The following is a 7,407-nucleotide window of genomic DNA, read 5'->3' on the forward strand; positions in this document are numbered from 1 at the left end:
TAAACTTATCACATTAACCAATTAACTAAGATTATCCCGAATCATCATGGGCCGGATTACTCTTACTGATCCCGCCAACATCAAAACGAGAGCTAGTACTGGAGGCAAAATGAAACTTACGTTCTCTGACGTTGGTAACTCTACATGTGGAGGAGTTGAGTTTCTTCTTGGATTCCTAGGTTGGTCAAGCTTGTAGCGCTTCCCTGTGTAGTCTTCCCTGTCCTCTCCTACAGCCTATCCTACAGGAAGTACTTCGAGCTTGCGGGCGCGTGCTTTCTAGGTCCGTGATACTATAGGTCTACCGCTGAATGGCTCGGACAACTGTTCAAGCCCGGAGGACTCATTCCAGCCAAGTGCTTAACCCAAGCTGTGAGGGAATGGCCCACACCGGCAACATGAATTACACAATGAATTACGAACATTCTTGGGAAAATGTTCTTATTATTGTAAGTTCATCCCAAACTTCAGTCACATTGCAGAGCCTATGAAGAAACTCCTATGCAAGGACACAGAGTTTGAATGGACCGACAAGCAGCAAGCAGCTTTCGAGCAGTTGAAACAGAAACTATGCGAGAAGCCAGTCCTGGCTCACCCCAATTTCCAAGGCAACCGACCCTTCATACTAGATACGGATGCCTCTAGATTCACTACAGGAGCAGTACTGTCTCAACTGCAGGACGACGGTACTGTACAATCTGTAGCCTATACCTTCAAATCCCTCACCCATGCTGAAAAGACCTATGCAAGGACACAGAGTTTGAATGGACCGACAAGCAGCAAGCAGCTTTCGAGCAGTTGAAACAGAAACTATGCGAGAAGCCAGTCCTGGCTCACCCCAATTTCCAAGGCAACCGACCCTTCATACTAGATACGGATGCCTCTAGATTCACTACAGGAGCGGTACTGTCTCAACTGCAGGACGACGGTACTGTACAATCTGTAGCCTATACCTTCAAATCCCTCACCCATGCTGAAAAGAACTACAATGTAACCAGAAAAGAATTGCTAGCCATATTTCAAGCCGTTAAGCATTTCAGATACTTCCTGTTGGGAAGAAAATTTTTAGTGCGCACTGATCATAAGGCGCTAAAATGGCTAATGACATCCATGTCATTAAGAGGACAACTCCTCCGATGGAGAGAGGAACTCCAAGACTACGATTTCCAGATTGAGTACCGGCCCGGAGCCAACCAGGGGAATGCTGACGCCCTATCCCAACGACCCATGTCCAAGGAGAACACAGTTCCCCTGATCTCTGCTTTGGGCAAACCCAAGCTACGGCTGTTCCGTCCACCAGCCAGGGGTGAAAGGTCCTGAATTATTGAATTCCCGTGGTGAACAGAAACATGGAACTCCTGACCCAAGCACTAGGTAAAAATACCTTTATAGCTCTCAAAGATGGAGAGCACCTAGTACATGGGCTTCAATTTCTCAGACCTATCTTAAGGCCTCCGGTTATAACCCTAATCAGGCCATACAATAAATAGTTCGAGCTTCCTTTATCAGGGCCTCAAACCGTCATCAATTGACTAAGGATACAAATCACTAGCTACCTCTACTTCCCACGGTCCCAGATCAATCTCGGTTGTCTGGCATACCTGGGCCAATCTTCAAGGCTGAATATCCTGCAAAATGTGGTCACTATCCTAGTCTAAACGCGTCTATCAAAGTCGACCTCTACTCTAGAGTCTAACTACTGATTTCTGCTACAAGAGTGATGAACTTTAGATACAGTTGATTACAAATCATTTGCTACCTCTACTCCCTACGATGCCAGCAAGATCTTGGTCGTCTGGGCAATCTAGGCTACTCTTCAAGGCAAACTGTACAGTTCAATCTACTTTATTCATCACAAACATGAAAATGACACTCTACCAATCAGCTGTCTTGCTTTGGGTAATGAAAGAGGGGGCAATTGCTTGGCCATGGAAGAGGGAAACATACATGGGCAGAAAATGGTTTGATCCTACTTTTGATGAGGGTGATTCTTGCGTCCAACGGAGATCCACGGCAATGACGTCGGTTTGATGGGATTGAAGGTCCAGAATCAAATTGACAGAGTATAACTCAGAAGTTGCTCCTGTACTCAGCTCCAAAGACTTTTCCTTTTAACATGGATGGCCGCCCAGATTTTTTTTCTTTATTCTTGACTTTGGTTTGCGTCTTCACCTCTATAGGGTCTAGGAGACTTTCCTTCTTTATTGTATCTTGTCCCTTTTCTGACACTTCCGATAATTGGGGTTCCTCAATGCTTATTATGTGAGTTGACGGATGTTGATCCTTTCCGTCATCATTGCAGGCTGATTGACTTGACACTTTCGCTGGTCTTTGTGGATTCCATACTCTTTCCTACCTTCATGCCTTTCCTTGGCACTAGTTTCCTAGGAGATGAAATCTTGCTGTTTTCTTGACGAAGTTTCTTCACTTGTCAGGCCATGGCCCATGAGAACGATGACCACTGGCTCGACTACTTCTTGGTTCTCATCAATATGTCTCGCCTCTTCCACCTGGGTTGGTTGTGGGGGATTTATTTGACGCCAGTATTGAGCCTCTTTTCTCGTGTTGTATCCATGATTGCTTCACACATATCCTCCATTCTGAGGCACATTTTTCTGGAATCCAGGAGCACTGTGGTAATCGATGTAAAGCAATACATGGCGGCTATAATTGCAGATTGAGCAGCGGGGGGGCGTTGTAGCTTTGGAAATGGTGTCTGCCAAGACACCCATAGCACAAGTTATTTGTCATAGCGATGTGCCTTCTTGAGTCGATGGAAATACTGCAGACTTTCCGGCACTCTTTCACATTGGCATGCGCTTGCTCACCACAGAAGGGGCATTGATTCTCCTCCATTGTTCCCACTGCGTTGAACATCATCGTGGCTTTAGGTTCAGGATGCCTAAATTTGCTCGGTTGAGGAGAACTGGGGAATTTGTCCGGTTTCTTCTCCTTTTTCTGTTTGGCGGTTCAGGCCCGTACCACTGGGGAATCATACAAGTTTATGGATTCAATAAGGGACTGAGAAAAGTCATTGATCAGTACGGGCTCCCCACGCGTGTCCATTTTCTGGACCTTTAATTTCGACTGTAGTAGCACCTCAAGTGGTAGCTTGTGCTCGATTGGTTGGATTAAGAGAGTAGCTAGTTGACGTGAGTCTTGGTCAATCAACTTGAACAACGGCACATAGCTATTAACTGCCAATAAGAGTTCAAGCAGATTCACGTTTTTCTCCCTCATTTGGTCAAGCTCTATAGTCATTTTGCTTAACAAATCACGTTCCTTGCCATAAATCTGGTGGAGGTTCCCAATTGCGTCTCCATAGTTGCTGTGGGACGATGCTACTTGGAGGGCACGTGCCCTCAAGTGACGTTTCAAATACGCAAGTTTACTAGCTGAATCCAGGCCTGGATTTTGCTGATTTTCCTGAAAGAAAAAAAACTTTTTCGATCTATCTCCAGAGAAGACTGGAACCTCCAACGTGGGCAGCTTATAGGTAGCTAGCGGCCCTAGGTGTCTTGGAACCACGGTGTCCACATCCCCTAAGCATGAATTCTTTCTGAGGGGGGAATCCGCGGGTTGAATGGGTGCTCTCATCAACGTTTGTCTCGATGTAGTGCTGTCCGGACTGTTGGGATACGTAAGGTTTTTCTTGGTCTCCCACATCGACACTGGCGTTGGGCTGGGTGTGTCAGTCTCTTAAAATCGAGTCCTTCTCAAGTCCGATTGAGCATCCACTGGTTGGTCTGGCATGTTTTCTACACTCCTTGTCCCTTGTTTTTCAACTCATCTATGATTGCTCACAATGTATGCACTTTCCCAGGTCCTCTTGACTCTGCAAGGCTTCCTGGGCCCCGACTCCAATTGTTGACTTTCACTGTCCTTATTCAAAATGGATAGACTCAACCTCCAGTACTCTATCAAAATGTTCTCGATTCAACTACCAGCAAGAGCTTCAAGATGAGAGTTGTTTTAACTTTCAATGTTCAATGGTGACTTCTCGGAGAGGTTTAAAACAGACTTCTCTCCTCAAGAACCAAAATGTGACTGTGTTCTCCTCGAGCACGAAAATGTGACTGTAGTTTTGGTTAAATTTCCCGTACCACGTTGGTTTCCGCCTCTTCCTCATGGAGGTGAAACGGGTTGTCCCAGGGCCCTTGGTGGACGGTGACAGCTTCTTCTGTAAACTGTTGCACCTGAACGACATCTGACCACAACAGGGATTTTTACATACCAATGTCCAGGGTTGACCTCCTTTCGTCAGGCCAGTCACATTGGCCATCAAGAGGTTTCTCGGATTGCTGACAATGGATTACGTCTGCCTCTTCTGTAAGATGTAGCATGTGGGTCACATCTGACCACCACTGGGTCTGAACGGCAAAGGGTTGACATTGGGCCGGAACTACGTCCCAACGGGACATTCAGGAAGGATTGTTCGTCATTTGCCGTCAGGGGGGCCGACATTTTGGTAACATTGATCCTTGAGGATGAGATTGCTTATTCAGATTCTCTTCCCCCTCTCAAAATAATCACGGGAATATCGGTTTTGGTAACCAAGGATTTTCGCGATTACGTCTGATCAATTTCTGAGAATTGATTCCTCAAGAGTGTCTTTGAATCTCACAACTTTCCGACACTTATGATGAATACACGGTCTCTGCGAGCATTTGGTTGGCATTTGGTTGACATCTGACCGCCAAACGGACTACATGATGGGCAATCCAACGACTTCCGTGGTTTCACATGATGTTAATATACACTTCTTTCAGACATTTTAATAAACCCAGTTCCGGGAGCAATCATTCATCCTGTACATCATTTATCCATATCATATTAGGATGATCTACTCAATTGTGGATGGAACAACGGCAGTATTGAGCACAGCTAGACAAAAAAAAACACTCAAAAATGACAAACTTTATTTAACCACAGATAATCAGGAGCGAGTATGTATCCCACACTCCCTTACACCGGATCTACTCTGATGCCTCCATCATCACCCCTTGGCTGGACACCAAGGCCGAGCCCGCACCTATCGGCAAGCCCGACGTCACTTCTATTGGCCCGGGATGGCCAAGGACATCTCTTCCATGATCAAGGGTTGCTTGCCATGCCAGCAAGCCAAACAGTGCACCACAAGAAGCACGTCTCTTTGGGTCAAACTAGCGCTGCAATTGATAACAGATTTACTTATTTCTATGTAGATATCATTGGCCCATGGCCAGGCTCCCAAGGCCCCCAAGGAAAACGCTACCTATCAACCATTCAGGACGACTTCACCAAGTACCTGGAAGCTTGGCCTATCAACGCCATGACCACCAAAACTATTGCATTGCAAACATGCATTGATCGTTGGAAGGAACAATCCGTGCCATGATACAACAAGAACAAGCCCTACCCGGACAGTGGTATAGGTTTGTGCCAGCCACCCTAGCGTCTCTCAGACAGACACCATTAAGCAATTTACCGGTCTCACCCCATGAACTCATGTTTGCCCAAGAGCCCATTGTACGTGCTCAAGTGTTCGCGGATGCTATAGCTGACGCTCCCCCTGGCAAGTTGTCCACCAGCATCCTACAGCTTGCCCGAGTTTTGGACATAGTCCGCACCCGCTGTTGGAAAACCATGAAACCAACCATAAGAACTACAATGCTAAAGTCAAACATTTGCTGCTTCAGAAGGGCAACTGGGTTTTCAAATATCAAGCAAACGACCCTTCCGAGTCGGGAAATTCCCGAAAGACGGCCACGCCAGATCAAGCTCTGCAAATCAATATCAGGCCAAGGTTCGAAATCCTTGACCATTACCGAGATTGTGAGCAAGGACCGCCTGACCAAGGCCCACCCATGGGAACTGAGCCGACTCCAAACCCCATTCACGTGGGCAATAGCCAAGGCCACAAAACAACCCACAGATTGGCCCAGCCCAGCTAACCCATCACCGTGGCCCGCCCCTCAATTCAACCAGACTGTGGCCTTGGAACTCTCCGGCCCACTCCGGAACCTGCTTTGGACCCCGCCGACGAACCCGAACAACAGCCTATCCACCCTCTAGTGGATGACCCAATCCCTGCTGACGATGATAGCATCCCTTTGCCCTCAGTGACTAAAGAACCCGAACAGCAAATGACAACCAAGCAGAAAGCCGACACTCTGAACAACAATCTCTCTCCTATCAGGCCCAACCCCAAGAAGCTAGCATTTGTCAACAACTTTGCCAGTACGATGGCCGCAGCTACCTTCCATGTCTCAAATTTATGAGCTGGAGAACCAGCTTTTCTTTGCGGGGGGGGGCACACCTTTATGATTTCGTATAATTTTCCCTTTTTGCTGATATATTAAGTTGCTATTAGTTTTAGATACAATTAATCAATTTTTACTTTGCTTAAGAGCACCAACATGCAGAGGATACCTGAGATCCGATTCATCATGGACTCACAGAGCGATCGAGGTCCGGAAAAACCTTACGCCAGAAGTGCAGGAGTTTGTGCCTGGGAACCATTACCCCAGCGATGAGTTTATCACCCTGTCACTTAGAGTGCCCACCTGGATCACCACCGCAATGCAAATAAAAGTACTTTAAGGGCTCTACCTCCAGCTGGCCCCTCAAAGCTTGCAAGCAGCGCAAGACATCACCGTGTTGGGAGGCATCATCAACCCCAAATACACTGGACACATCCATGTGTATCTGATAAACCTCGCTCACCAAGTCCAACAGTGGCCAAAGAATTATGCCATCGCCCAACTCCTGGTGCATTGTTATGTATTCACAGAGCTACAAGCAGGTGGACCAGCCATTCTACCAATGGCAAGGGTGGATTACATCACCCCATCAGAAGACCGTGACACCAGATGCGAGGGTTCAAGCAACGAGACAATACGATATCTTCCCTATCGACCTGGCCTCGTTACTAGACCTACCCTATCCAGACCCCTCAGACGCGGAAATCAACAAGATATGAGCGGAACTGGAACAAATGGTGTCAGTCAATCACGTCCCCATTCCTGACTCGGTCCCTGCACCATGGCTAGAAGCAGATGATGGACTTCCCCACCCCTGACTGGCTGGAAGCCAAAGGCAACCCCTTGAATACACCCCCTCCTTCCCGATAATCACCTGGATCCAATTCTCCTCAAACCATTTCCTGCCCTCGCGACCTTATCATATGATTTCTAGCGGCCACTAATTCTAACTATCCGCTAATCACCCTACATATCCCTCCAACTGGTAATGTGGTACACTCTAATTATCACCCTCCATGCCCACACGCATGACGAAAGAGAACCCGCCATATTTCACACCATCAGTGAAGTAACCACCAACACAATTGCTTTTCTCATTATTGGCAGACTGGACTTAGACCCATGGAGGACCAACTCCACCACATCCAAGAGATCTTTCGCTATCTGA

This window comes from Tigriopus californicus, chromosome 7, assembly GCF_007210705.1.
Source record: "Tigriopus californicus strain San Diego chromosome 7, Tcal_SD_v2.1, whole genome shotgun sequence".
NCBI classification, from domain to species: domain Eukaryota; kingdom Metazoa; phylum Arthropoda; class Copepoda; order Harpacticoida; family Harpacticidae; genus Tigriopus; species Tigriopus californicus.